The sequence below is a fragment of the Alosa pseudoharengus genome, unplaced genomic scaffold (genome assembly GCF_046254945.1).
Source record: "Alosa pseudoharengus isolate Yale_2024_CS ecotype anadromous, Long Island Sound unplaced genomic scaffold, YU_APseudo_1.1 YU_APseudo_1.1_scf_9, whole genome shotgun sequence".
Lineage (NCBI taxonomy): Eukaryota > Metazoa > Chordata > Actinopteri > Clupeiformes > Clupeidae > Alosa > Alosa pseudoharengus.
In genome coordinates, this window is record NW_027468881.1 from 13,913,537 (window position 1) to 13,927,970 (window position 14,434).

At 41.5% G+C, this 14,434-nt stretch overlaps 1 non-coding gene across 1 annotated transcript; it reads right to left on the minus strand.

Moving 5' to 3' along the window:
• Window positions 1-3,548: 3,548 nt before the first annotated feature.
• Window positions 3,549-3,715, minus strand: LOC143115656 (U1 spliceosomal RNA). The gene has a single exon (XR_012985260.1). It is a non-coding gene; the product is annotated as a U1 spliceosomal RNA (small nuclear RNA).
• Window positions 3,716-14,434: the final 10,719 nt, after the last annotated feature.

Sequence of the window (14,434 nt, forward strand, 5' to 3'; positions counted from 1 at the left end):
TCTGACTTCTGCTACAACACCGAGTCATGCCACATGCAGAAGTTTTCTGATGATACTGCAATTGTGGGGTGTATCAGGGACGAGCAAGAGGAGGAGTAAAGGAGCCTGGTGGAGGACTTTGTGCAATGGTGCAAACTCAATCACCTTCAACTCAACACTTCAAAGACCAAAGAGATGGTGGTGGATTTCCGCAGGTCTAAGCCCGCTCTGCTACCAGTCTCCAATGATGGGGTCAATGTGGAGGTGGTAAGCACCTACAAGTATCTGGGTCTCCACCTGGACAATAAACTGGACTGTTCAGTAGGGCTGCAGCTATCGATTCTTTTTGTAATCGATTAATCTAGCACTTTATCGATCGATTAATCAGATTTTTTTTTTTTTTGCATTTTTAAACAACCAAAACAAATAATGCATAACGAAAATGACATGGCTGTAAAATGATCAAGCAATTGGCACAGAGGTATTTATTCTAACTCCAACATCAGGCTACAAAACTAAGCCCATTTATTGCAATTTACCCATTTAGTGTTTATAAGTGCCAGTGCCAACAATTAAATAATGTTCAAAATGCTCTCTGTAAAATTGCAGCCTGTTGTGCATGACTTAGCTGGGCGAACAAAGCTGTCCATACTATGTTGTGAAGTGCTGGGAGGGAGAAGAGGGAAAGCAATTTAATGTATTAATATGCACAACAAGTTTAATGCTGTAATCTAGACCTGACATCAAAGTAAATATCTGTTTTATGTAGATTTCTACACCTGCAGCATTTACCATTAGGCTACTAACAAATAATGTTACAATTAGGCTACTAAAAAATAGCCTAGCATTAGGCTACTAACAAATAATTTTACTATTAGGCTACTAAAAAATAATTTCTGGGGTGAGCCTGTTTGCTATGGTAACCTAGCAACCTGTGTGTGTGTATGTGTGCACGCGTGCGGTGCGTGAGTGAAGATGAGGGTGCATGCATGTGTGTATAAGGGGTTATTTTTTAGGCATACTGTCTTGCAATTGAACGTGAATAAGTTTACTACTTAAAAACATCAAAGCTAAACATTATATCACGACATCGCTACAAATACAGTATGTGATTAAAATCAGCCAACATCAATGTAGGCTATAGGCTACGTAGATGATAGATAGGCTAGATAGATTGATAGATGGCCTACTTTATTGACGCTTGGTGAAACAGCATGGAGTGGATGTTTTCGGTTCAGATGCTTGTTCTTTTCCTTTTTGAGTATGTAATGATCCCAAAACTTTACTTGAAAAGTTTAGACATTCTCTGCCATTTATGGACATCTTGACTCCGCCATCGCGCCAGCTAAATTCAGAATATCACGATTCACGCGCTAGTGGTGTGCTTCCTGAACAACGGTCCGTGTGGAACAATCAGATCCCTGCGCGTATAGTGCGTGTCATAGGAATTTAACGAAGCTTCGAGGCAGGGTTTTTGCCTCGAGTAATTTTTGTAATCGAGTTATTCGAGTAACTCGATGAATCGTTTCAGCCCTACTGGTCAGCCAACACTGATGCACTCTACAAGAAAGGACAGAGCAGGCTGTACTTTCTGAGGAGGCTGCGGTACTTCAATGTGTGCAGCAAGCTCCTCAGGATGTTCTATCAGTCTATTGTGGCCAGCGCCCTCTTCTATGCTGTGTGGTATGCTGGGGAGGAAGCACAAAGAAGAAGGATGCTGGGCGACTTGACAGGCTGGTAAGGAAGGCTGGCTCTGTAGTGGAAGCTGAACTGGAGTGCATCACTTTAATATCTGACAAAAGGACCCTAAACAAACTGATCAACATCTTGGACAATGAATGTCATCCGTTCTACAGCACTATCAAAAACCAAAAGAGCTTGATCAGCTGGAGACTTCGCTCACTGCCATGCACAACTGAAAGGCTGAGGAAGTTTGTTCCTAGGGCCATTGAACTGTTCAATGCCTCACTAAAGGGAAGAGGAGAGATAGACTTGTCTGCTTAGTCTGTCTGCCTCTCCACCCTCTCCATGTCCATGTTTTGAGTACTGACTGCCCAACTGCTTACTACTGTTTTACTAATGTACACAGCCTAATGTTTTCACTACTGTTTTACTGCTACAGTGTTTTTCATGCTATATTAGCACACATGATCAATGGCTGCGGTCAGGCTTCTGCTACAATACTGAATGAATGAATGAATGGCTATAACCCTATTACCTCAACCTGTTCTTGCACTGAAATAGTTTTTTATTTTACCTTGTCTACATTATACTTTACTCTCCTATTTGTCCATATTATTTATGCTGGTCTCTAGACCTTACTCTTGCACTGTTGGACTAATGTTGGACTACTTTTTGCACCTTCACCATGACACTCACTCTCTTTAGCACCTTACCAGTCCCGGCCCTGTCACTACAAGCGTCTTATTGCTTTCTTAATTTAATTTATATAGTGTATTTAGTATTTAGTTTTAGTATTTTAGTTCTTATCTTCTACTGTCTTTATTGTACAGTGGAGTTCAGTTATATGTTTATACTTACACTTATGTTTACCATTTCTGCTGTAAGTGCATGTTGTGTGTGATGTCTGTATGCTACTGAGACCCTTGAATTTCCCCTTGGGGATCAATAAAGTATCTATCTATCTATCTATCTATCTATCTATCTATCTATATCTAGTGTGTGCTTCACCTCACTGTGTGTTCAGTGTGTGCTGAGTGTGTTTCACTAATTCACGGATTGGGATAAATGCAGACCAAATTCCCTCACGGGATCAAAAGAGTATACTTATACTTACTTAATGCACACACACACACACACACATTCTCCTCCTCCCTCCCCAACCCTCTAGTCTCATGTGTGAAGACTCTCCCACCCATCCTCTCCAGCCCTGCCCTGCTCCGAGCAAAGTTCGGACCAGGTTTCAACCAGGCGTTGTGCAAGAGAAACTGAATGTATCTCGTACGTACCCTCATAATTCTTACAATTTGAAAAAAATCACACTGATATGTAGCATTCCCTTATGGAGAAAGGAATGGAAGAGCTGAGAGCTCACTGAGAAGTTGTAGTTAGGCTCGGGGAGCTGGCTCTTGGAAACTGGCCTACACAGAATAGATTTCCACTATCCCGCAACTGTTCCATAGTTTGCTTTGTGCAGGTTGGACTTCTCTAAGTAGAATAAGTCTCAATATACACTCCCTGATTAAGGGTGGAAACAGAGATATTAAGGTGTGAGAATATCTAAGACCCGTGTGCGAGTGTCTGTAATGGTTCGAATGGCATAATTTTACCATCAAAAGGTGTATGAGCAGATTTCAGAGGTTGTATGTTTATGTATAAGTATAAGTATATATACTCTTTTGATCCCGTGAGGGAAATTTGGTTTCTGCATTTATCCCAATCCGTGAATTAGTGAAACACAAACAGCACACAGTGAACATACAGTGAGGTGAAGCACACACTAATCCCGGCGCAGTGAGCTGCCTGCATCAACAGCGGTGCTCGGGGAGCAGTGAGGGGTTAGGTGCCTTGCTCAAGGGCACTTCAGCCGTGCCTACTGGTAACAGGTCCGAAGTGCTAACCAGTAGGCCACGGCTGCCCCACCAGAAATTGTGCAGTCGAGATTCCCACATTTGAGGAATTCGCAGGGGTCAGCACGACCGGGTGTGCAATGGCCGAGCCTCGCCCTGGGCAAACAACCTTCTTGATCATTGTATCACACCTGCCAGGTAAGTATGTTTATGGTTATTATGACCATGTTCATTGTTATTATTTTCGTAGATTCTATTTAGTCTATTACTAATATTGGTAAGACTGTAATGTTTATTGAAGCCATTGTAAGTCGCTTTGGACAAAAGCATCTGCTAAGAACCATAAACAAAACCATAAACATGTGTATGTGCGGATGATAGAGGTTGGATGTACGGATGTAAGCGTACCCTCTGATGTTTTTTGACCACATTACGCTACAATGGCACCATCAACTGCACATGGATGAACTCCAAGCAGACTATAAGTTATAATAAAACAATTACTTTTTTGTAGAGTCCACAATCCATGTCAAATGATGTCTGTAATCTATAGTATAGTCAATAATCTATATTGTGTGCCTGCTTCTTCTAAAACTCTCTATGATGTGTACTATACCACATCTCAAGACAAATCTAGCATTTGTTACAATAAAAAAGGTAGTCTTGCATTTTTGATGTCTTGAGTCTAAAAACATAAAAGCATAAGACATAACTCTACTCAGCACATTACGCAGTGACTTCATACTAAACTGCAGACATAATGTTGGGGTCACCAGATGCAAAAATGTCCTGTTTCAGAGAAGTGATGGTTTTGAGGACATGACTTAATTTTTCAAGACAAATGTGATGTTTTGTAGTGAGTGGTTTTATGATTTGAGAGGACTTTTGAGAAGATGAGTTCTGTAAAAACTGTAATTAACTATGATTAACTGTCCTAGATTTAGAATTGTATTCTATACGAGACATAAGATGATTCCACAAGACCGAAAGTTGGCAAGAAAAACATTGGCTAAATGTAAAAACACTCACTCTGAAGTCTTACAAAATATCAGCAATTCAGTGCAGACTGGAGTGTAGATGATCTATCAAGCACATGCTGCTATAGCTCCACCCAGAGGCCATTTATGAGAATGCACTCACTACAGACAGAAACACACACCTCACACCTACATATAAGTCACATCCAGGGGCGTAGATTTGCGTGGGGACCGAAGGACGTGTCCCCACCAATGTCAAATTACGACTGAAATGTCCCCACCAATATTCAGGTTGAAATGGGGGAAAAAGCGCTCACATGCGCTACACAAAGAGTTAAATCATTTCTCACTTCAGTGCTGCGGATCATCTCGTACAGATCTTGTAATGTGCAGTAGCCTATAAGGGTAAATCACGCTGATTTGAAGTTACCTATAATAACTACCAGTGAGCCGCAGTCTCCTGCGCAGCATGCAGCGCTTCATCTTTACTTCACTACAAGCATGAAGTGCGTCCAAATTCACCCATTCTTCTCTGTTGAACTCCTCGAGAAGTAGGCTACTCATCACACATGTGTCACATGAAAGAGCCTTTTCTCAGCTTTTAAACGGTGCTAGCTAGCCACTATTTGCTGTGATAAACAGTTCGCGAGAAAAATAACTTAAAGAGATGTAATAATCATTCTCTGCGCCCATCTCCACATCCATTCGTCTTGGTGGAATATCGTAGGCCTACACACTCTTCACGCAACACATGACAAACCATATATCAGAATAAACAGCAGACCTTACCGAACACAAAGGTGTAATGCATTCCCGTGTATACTTAGCTGTTCCAGAGTAATCCGGTTTTGAAATAAATTATAGCAAAATTCAACATGGTCTTTCGGCTGCATTTCTTAAAACTGAGCTGTGCTTACATCGCCTAGATATCTGTAAATATTAGAATCAGAGAATATACAGGTAGCTCATGTTTGTCAATGTAGCCTTAATGATTTCTTTTCACAAAATGCTAAGCATGCATGTATTTAAGTTTCTTAAAACTGAGCTGTGCTTAAATGGGCATGATTTCATAACAGACCAAATAGAAAATAAATGTTAAATATAGCCTACATATCTGTAGCCTACATATTAAAATCAGATTATGTAGGCTACACAGTGTAGTTAGATCAAGTTGGACAGTAGCACATTTTAATCATGGATAGTAGTTGGACAGTAGCACATTTTAATCATTTTATATATTTGGGGGGGTGTCCCCACCAAAGCTCAGACCAAACCTACGCCCTTGGTCACATCCAATAGAACATGTCTTCTAACCCACAAACTAAACTGTCAATCATTCTCTTCATTCAAAATGAAAACTTCATCATGATCATGTGAAAGGCTAGCCTAGAAATCTAGACGCACCCTAGCGGCAGCAAATTACATTTGCTGCCAGGGCTAGTCTAGCAACTCTCCGTTGGCTTGTGAGCTCGAAAAATTAAACTTTTATCAGGCCAATCAAATCATGTATAGAGTCGGGCTTAACATAATGATTGATGGCAGAGTTGCAACGGTTTGGCTTGAATTTCCTGCTATTTGAAAACAAATAAGATAGATGTTGCTGTTGGCGAACAGTGTGACGAGTTAAGCTTTTAAGTTGGCAAAAGTTTGAACTAGCCAACTAGCTCCGCTGGTGGGAAACGCATGGGACTCATAGCGCTGTCCTATTGCGTGCAGAGGAAATTTGAAAGACAACCGATTATCCCGCCCCTCGGACTGAGCACTGCGAACGGTGAGTGCCCAGACCCTACATTTTAATGTGGGTCTGGCTCGTCAGGCTAGTGAAAGGCACCACATCAGTAGAGATTCCGTAGTTCCACTAATAGACTGGTTTTCAATCTGCAGCATGGTAAAAAGGGTTCCATTTGGAAAAGCATAAAACAGCACCACATACCAGACAAGACTCACCAAATGTACATTTAAAAAACTTTTAAATTAATTTAAAATTAAATTTAATTATCTACTCCCTAATTCACATACCTGCTTGTTGTACAGAATTTTGTTTACATTAAAGAAAAAGACAACTTCATATGAACAAAACAAACGCATGCTGTTGAGTGTTTGAATATTTAAATGGACCGATTTATAGATGCAATATCACAGAGCTGACAGACAGACATCCTCAGTGTTGTTACTCTATTTGCCATCCTCAACAAGAGGCCCCTGATTTTTTAAATCTTGGGTTATGCTGCACTCTTGTGGTTTGAAGGAGTTTTACAGATACAGACCTTTAGAGAAATAACCTGGTTTGAATATGTCTCATTTGCCTCATGGTCATGAACCTAAATGGGCCATGTCACCAATCCAATGAGAAAATGGCACTATATCTCAAAGTGACACAGATTTTGAAGTCACTTCAGGGTGGCACATCACATAAAAGGACATCTCAGTAAATGACTCAATTCCAATCAAAAGATCTCAAATGTAACATAAAATGTACCACTGACACATAGATAACACAAGTCCGTCTCCTTGAGCGTGAAAAATTCATGCTGAAAGCCACTTGACTGACCTTCAGAATAGGGAGAGAGATCTGAAGGAACACAATGTACTTTCAAAAATTGTCTGAAATGTCATTGGAAACCAAAGACGTTTAATATTGCTCAAACAAATCTCTTCACTGGTTTCACAACGCTCACCATCACGCACTCACATGCGCACTTGATAAAACCCTCATTTCCCTCATCACCAAACAGACTGCAAGAGCTCCTCTGAGGCCAATAAAAAGTGATGCATTTCTGTGTCCTTTCAGCCCCGTCAGATGTTTGGCCAGCCCAAGTTGGCCTCGGCTTGTCTGCGCGAGGCTGTGGCCTGCCCTCATAAGGTCGGACAGATGAGCTGTGTGTGAGAGACCAGTCATTCTCACCACATAAATGCCCTCAGCAGAGGCCGGTACGGCAGGGTGTGCCAGCGCACAAGACAAACAGCTCTGTGTGTGTGTGTGTGTGTGTGTGTGTGTGTGTGTGTGTGTGTGTGTGCGCAAGTCAGACAGAGACAACCTCGCCCTCCTGACTAACAACATGCTGCTCAGGATCACCACAAAAGGCACATGGAAAGCCAAATAAGGGACTTCAGCCCATCCTGGCAAAACAAGGAAGTCCATACGGAGTTGCTGGATGTCTGTGCCAACTCTGAGGGCCCCACCTTTTGAACAAGGAAGTCTGCGCCATCGCTAGTCTCCAGCCGAAGAGAAAGGTCCACATCTAGCAAACAGGATGTGTACCTAACAGGATGTGCACTCACGCCACTTACTGCATTTTGGGTGATTAAATACATGAGTACTTTTCTTCTACTTAGCTCCTCAATTGACAAACAGACAAGGCCTTTAACACAGATTAAAAGGTTTCCATGAGACTGTATGCATCAGATTAGTGCAGTCTTCCTGTCTGTCCTTTACAGTGTGCGTCCTCAATTGTGATCGGTATACATGCAAAGCTAAGAATGACTATTCAAGGTCCAAACAGACATGCAGAAATGTCTGAGAGGAAAATACAAAGAGAGAGGAGAGAGAAAGAAGTGAAACAAGCAGACGTGGGATGAGACGAGAACAAGGTGGTAGTCCATGAGCCACAGGCCCAAAAAGGGGTGTGTCACTACCACTTGGGGGGGCAAATTCTCACTATATTTTTCTGAAAGCTACATATCTCTGGAGTATAAAATGGTATGATAGCAAGTTGGATCTTGTAGCTTTGTGGCTGTACAGGCCTTCAAAGTTGACCTCTGATTTGAAAAAAGGAAATTCTGCCTATTGGCTTTTTTTTGTTAAACCACTCATAAGTCATAAGAGCCCAGAAAATAATCCAAACCTCATTATTACTGATGCATATGTGGTGTTTTTATGTTGGCATACATATTTTGAATCATTATGTGATTTTGCCCTTCATTTTGGTTGATAAAATTCAAGATTTATGTGTAATAATGAGCAAATCTACGTTTTCAGGGACACAACGTGTTACAGCACTAATTGAAATGCCCACTACCTCATTAATCAATGTATTTATACCCTCCTACCTCCCAGCAGAGACTTGAAATACAAATGATTACATAGGTCTGCATTGCTATGCTATTTACTATTTGTAAATGTACTATTCGGAAACACCCCAAAATTCAGTAAATTAGTATTTTATTGAAACTACCCATAAGAGATATTCCAAGAGATCAAAACATCATGATTACCAATCACATATTACCTTTACATTCCAGGAATACCATATGAAAATAGTTCACATCACCACATGTACCCAGCTTAACATAAATATTATAATTTTATAATGTCCAGGGCACATGAAATACATACAGTAATTTCCTGTGTATTAGCCGTATTGTGTATAAGCCACAGGACAGTGTTTTATGCAAGTTAAAATAAACAAAACCATATACCATATTAACTGCCCCTGTGTATTAACCTCATAGCTGAAGAAATTTTGCAAAATCAATGTATAAGCTGCAGCTAATAGTTGGGAAATGATGGTAATTGCATCACAGGTGCTAAAATGATCTACATTATACATTTCAGTTGTACTTTTGACTAGTAAGAATGTGGGAATGAGATGTAGATGAACTGGTTGGTGAAAATATTCATACTTTACACATTGTTATCATTATGTACAATTATTATTATTATTATTATTATTATTATCATACTTAAAATTGTCTTTCATCTGATGTTAAAATCATTTCCATTGAAAATAAATAATAACTATTTTCCAAGACTTGATCTACAAGTACATACATTTACAACAGTTTTAAAAATTCTACACAGTTAGATCTGATGAGACAGAAACTGAAATTGGATCAATCCATTTTCAGAGGAACATGAGTTCATTTGCATATCTACAGCAGGCAAAGCAACACAAGAGGTTAGGGTTGATCTGATTCAGGCTCATACTACAGGCAAAGATCATGACATAGATGCTGGAGTCAGATACACCTAAGCATAAATTCCATGATACATTGACAAAGCAAAAATTAAATACATTTAAAAGCATGAGTCAAAAAAGAAAATACAGGCACATGGCAAGACCATCATGTTAAAGACTGGACAAAAGATAAGTCTTTTGTCACCCTCTTGGACCTTAACCATGGTCATTGGCAACACCTGAGGGGACCCCAAGGAAAACCTCTAAAGCAGCACTTGCAAAGCATTTGCAGAAACTTGCATCACTATCAGATAATCTTCCAGATGAATATAATACAGCAACAATCATTGATGGAATGTCTCTGGTCCAGAAGGTCAATAACAATGTCTCAACTTATGCAGACATTGCTGCTGCTATTCATAGCATGATCCGTAAAGAGGCAAATCAGAGGCAGATAATTTTTTAGATTAAATTAGATTAGATTTAACTTTATTGTCATTGTGCAGAGAATAAGTACAGAGACCGCCTCCTTCTTGTCCCTGTCAAGGTTGCCATGGTCGTGGACACCTCAACAGGCACAGACAAGGAGGCATCAGGCGGGGGTGGGGCAGGGGGTGATAGGGGCTTAGTTTGTTGGATGTCACCGGGATGCAGAGCTAGAGTTCAGTAGGGTGACAGCCGCAGGAAAGAAGCTTCCTCTGAACCTGCTGGTTTGGATGCGGAGAGACCTGTAACGCCTCCCCGGAGGAGAGTGGGGTGAACAGTCTGTGGTTGGGGTGAGAACAGTCTTTCATGATGCGCGCCTTGGATGGCCTCGATGGAGGGGAGTGAGGAACTGGTGATGTGTTGGGCAGTTTTCACACCTCCTGCACCTCCTGCATGCCAGAGTCATTAAGCAGGAGAACAACCGATACCACCGCTGGATAAAGGAGGCGATTGAAATAAGAAAGCGGAGCCAAAGACGATGAACAGAGATGAGGGAGCATATATGCTCTCCCATACCTGGAGTGCCGTCCTGGGGGGCGGCTGACTGACAGCAGGAGGTGTGGTCCACCTGTCAAAAAACTGACAGGTGGATCACACCTCCGTAACAACATCAGCTGATAAAAACGCGTCACACTACTCCACCGTGTGACCTTCTGATGAAGACGGAAGTATACGTCGAAACATGTCAAGGTAAAGAAAAAACATCTACCAATATATGTGTATGTGATAAAAGAAAAAACAAACTTATTTATCTCAAGTGTAGACACAATGAATGCAATACAAGTAGTCCAGAATCCAGTTACAGAGGGAGGTATTGATGCCCAGTTCACTGAGTTTGGTGATCAGTTTGGAGGGGATGATGGTGTTGAACGCTGAGCTGAAGTCAATGAACAGCATTCTTACATAGGTGTTGCTATTGTCAAGGTGGGACAGGGCAGAGTGAAGTGCCATAGAGATGGCATCCTCTGTGCTCCTGTTCTGACGATGATGAATTCAATGAATAGATTAAAGATCCTTTGTACTCGTTTCAGCTACAATTTAAAAAACATTTGTACTGCAGACCTATGTATGTCATCATTTAACATTAATTTCAACTCGCAATTTGAAAGTAAGGAAGGTAGAATAGTAATGATCAATAAGGTCTGCATTCAGGTATTGCCATAACATGTTGCTCTGAAAACTCAAATGTGCTTTTTTTGGACATAAATCTTGAATTTTATCAACCAAAATGAAGAGCAAAATCACATAATGAGTCAAAATATGTATGCCAACATCAAACACCACATATGCATCAGTAATAATAAGATTTGGATTATTTTCTGGGCTCTTATGAGTGTTTTAACAAAAAAAGCCAATAGGCGGAATTTCCTTTTTTTTCAAATCAGAGGTCAACTTTGAAGGCCTGTACAGCCACAAAGCTACAAGATCCAACTTGCTATCATACCATTTTATACTCACTTATGGCTCATGGACTATAGAGGAGAGGACAGGAAAGAGGAGAGAGGGAGGAAAGGAGAGGAGAGGAGAAAGAGGAGAAGAAAAGAAAGAGGAGGAGAGGAGAGAGGAAAGAACAAGGAGAGGAAAGGAGAGGACCGGCTGGGCTAGAAGGCAGGCAGTCTCTGGTTCCTCTCCAGGTTTTCCAGGGTGTCGGGGTTGCCTGGGGAATGGAGGGAGTACAGGCCTCATTAGGTACGCTGAGGAGACACATCAGGAGTGGTTTTACAGGCCTAGCCCACGCTCATTAAAGCCATATCCACCCCAGAGCACTCAGCCTGGCTCACACGGCATACACAGCACTGCACTGCACAGCACTGCACAGCACGTTTCTTGGTGTTTTAAGCCCCCAACGTTGTCTTCAAGGCAGCACTGCCTGGAAGGCGCTAGGGTTAGGCATGGGTTAGGGTTAGGTGCCTTTAAAGTCAATGGTTGCAGTGCTTCCTGGGAGATGACGTTGGGGGCTTAAAACACCATTGAGCGCACAGAACAGCTCTGCACAGTAGTCACAACACAACACAGCAGGGCACAACACAGCACAGCACGGCACAACACAACACAGCACGGCACAACACAACACAACACGGCACAACACAACACAGCACGGCACAACACAGCACAGCACGGCACATCACAGCACGGCACAACACAACACAGCACGGCACAACACAACACAACACGGCACAACACAACACAGCACGGCACAACACAACACAACACGGCACAACACAACACAGCACGGCACAACACAACACAACACAACACGGCACAACACAGCACGGCACAACACAACATACACAACATACACAACACAACACAGCACAGCACGGCACGGCACAACACAACACAACACAACACAACACGGCACAGCACAGCACAGCACAGCACAGCATGGCACGGCACAACACAACACGGCACAGCACAGCACAGCACAGCACGGCACGGCACAACACAACACAACGCAACGCAACGCAACGCAACACAGCACAGCACAGCACAGCACAGCACAACACAACACAACACAACACAACACAGCACGGCACAGCACAGCACAGCACAACAAAACACAACACGGCACGGCACAACATAATGCAGCATAGCACAGCACAGCAAGCCTGGAAGAACCCACAATGGACCTTTGACAAATTTGAATTTGCGCTGTAGGTCAGTCTGGCAAACAGGCCATTCACTCCCATTTCTATTGTTCCTAAAACCTGGGCACCAATCACAAGGAGGAGCTTGCCATGATCTACACATCTACGTTTACACGTGGCCGGCTATTTTTTATTTCACCCTCTCTGTTTTCAAAAATAACATTGTGCACACCTGTCAGTTTTCATAAAAGTTTTTGTTTACACTAACCCGTGTATATGCCTCAGGAGCATGCCAAACCTGTAGGTGGCAGTGTAACGAGAAGCTCAAGCACACGTTAGCTAATCAGAATCCCGAAAATAGCAAAAACTGCAATGAATCACTTCCTCTTTTTCTTTTGAACTGACGAAAAATCTCCGCCTCGTCACATAAGCATAACGAGCAAACAGCGTTTTCCCAAAAAAACGATAAAAAACTCACAACTCAAATATCACCGTTTGCAACGTTTTCGTTGTCGTCTAAACACCACCTAAGTACTTCTTTGAAAAATTTTTTTTCTGTTGCCATGCATATGTCATCTATATGTAATCTCTTCATAGCTCTATACAGAAGCAATTCAATATGCTTTACACAAGAAAATGATGGTAAATGTAAATAAATTATAGTAAGTAAAAGCATAAAAGGACAAAATAAAAGATACTTATAAAGGACATAAAAAGTAAAGTGCATAATACATAAAAGTGTATCTGATTGAAAGTAAGTGCATTTGATCAGTTAGCAGAACACGCCACCACACAGCACTGCACAGCAGCAGTAACCCTCTGATATCAAATCAAATCCTAGGAGATAACGCAAACTAAACGCAAACTAAACGCATACACACACACACACACTCACTGATACTTAGTTCTGCCACTTTTCCATTTTACTCTTTGGAGTACCATGATTTTCTCTTACATGCCATGCCTTCTCACAAGCTGCCAATAACCTACTTTTCTCTGCCTTCTACATATCAGGTTCTGAGTGAATCCTTATGAGCCCATTTTAAAGTGCATTACCCAGGGGCACTATGTGACACCCACCTGTTCTGTTGACATGTAACATAACATTACTGCTAAATAATGTTAATGTCAAAAATAGCCAGGCTCCCTAAATAACTCAATATTAAAGGATCAGGGTTTCTGTAAATATATTACAGAGAAAATGTTAATGTTTATAAATACAAATGACAAGGACGATGTTAAGGACTCCACCTTATGGGAAGCACTGAAAGCGGTTATTAGGGGAGACATAATATCTTATGAGACAGCTGAAAGAAAGCGCACAGGAGGTAAGTTAGTGGAAATAGTAGACAATCTTACTAATCTAGAAAACAATTACAAAATGTCCCCCGACACGAAACTGCTAAACAAGATCGTGGCCCTAAGGTATGTATACAATAACTTACTTTCAAAAGATGTTATTAAATTACTAACACACATGAGACAAAAACACTTTGAACTAGGGGAGAAGCCACACAACTTGCTTGCTAGACAACTAAGGCAAATGCAGTCTTCTAGAGCCATATTTCAAATCAAAAATAGCTCTGGCCATATACTAACTAACCCCAAAATGATAAATGCCAGATTTAGGGATTCTACTCACAAGTATATAAGTCTCAAGGCAATGTAGACAGAGACAGTATAGAAAAGTTTTTTGCTGTTCTGCAGTTGCCTAGGCTCTCTGATGAGGCCATCAGTGCACTAGAAGCTGACCTGAACTTAAAAGAACTCAATGCAGCCATTTCAGCGTTTCCAGCTAACAAAGCCCCAGGACCTGATGGCTTTAGCATGGATTTCTTTAAAAAATGTAGGGAAGATCTATCACCCCTATTGTTGCGTATGTTTAACCACGCTAAGGAAGCTCCAATACTCCCACCTACATTGTATAATGCCAACATCGCTGTTATTCCGAAGCCTGGTTATGACCCCCTATTAGT